Raw genomic sequence first — 950 nt, forward strand, 5'->3', positions numbered from 1 at the left:
CCATTTCTGGCTATATCTCCATAGAAAACGAAATCAGTATGTTGAAGCGGTATCTGAGCTTCCATGTTCATTACAGCATTATTCACAATAGCCAAGATATGAAATCAACCTACGTGTCTGTGGAAGGATAAATGAATTTTTAAAATGTGGTATATCCAGAGAATGGAATATCATGGAGCCTCAAAAAGGAAGGAAATGTGGCCATTTGGAACATGGATGAAGTTGGAGGACATGCTAAATGCAATAAGCCATACTAAATGAAATAAGCCATTATGCTAAGTGAAAATATAAAGACAAATATTGAAATATTGCATGATGTCATTTATATGCGGAATCTTAAAAAGCTGAACTCATAGAAGCAGAATGTAGAATGATAGCGGCCAGGGACTGGTGGGTGGAGGAAATGGGGAGATACTGGTCAGTTATTATTATACAGCTGTTTTAGTCATGCAAGATGAATAAATTCTGGAGATCTAATATACGGCAATTATAGTTAATAATACTGTATTGTACAGTTGAAATTTGCTAAGAGAGTAGTTTTTTTTGGGGGGTGTTGGAGGGTGAACTGAGTCTCGCTCTGTCACCAAGCTGGAATGCAGTGGCACAATCTCGGCTCACTGCAACCTCCACCTCCTGTGGTTCAAACGATCCTCCTGTCTCAGCCTCCTGAGTAGCTGGGACTACAGGCATGCGCCACCACGCCCAGCTAATTTTTTGTATTTTTAGTAGAGATGGGGTTTCACCATGTTGGCCTGGATGGTCTCAATCTCTTGACCTCGTGATCTGCCCACCTCAGCCTCCGAAACTGTTGGGATTACAGGCATGAGCCACTGCGCCCGGCTGAGAGTAGATCTTAAATGTTCTCACACATGCACAAAAAGCAAAAAGTTAACTATGTGAAGTGTTTAATATGTTAATTAGCTTGATGTGGTATTATCTTTTTTTTTTTT

The sequence above is a fragment of the Mandrillus leucophaeus genome, unplaced genomic scaffold, assembly GCF_000951045.1.
Source record: "Mandrillus leucophaeus isolate KB7577 unplaced genomic scaffold, Mleu.le_1.0 Scaffold646, whole genome shotgun sequence".
Lineage (NCBI taxonomy): Eukaryota > Metazoa > Chordata > Mammalia > Primates > Cercopithecidae > Mandrillus > Mandrillus leucophaeus.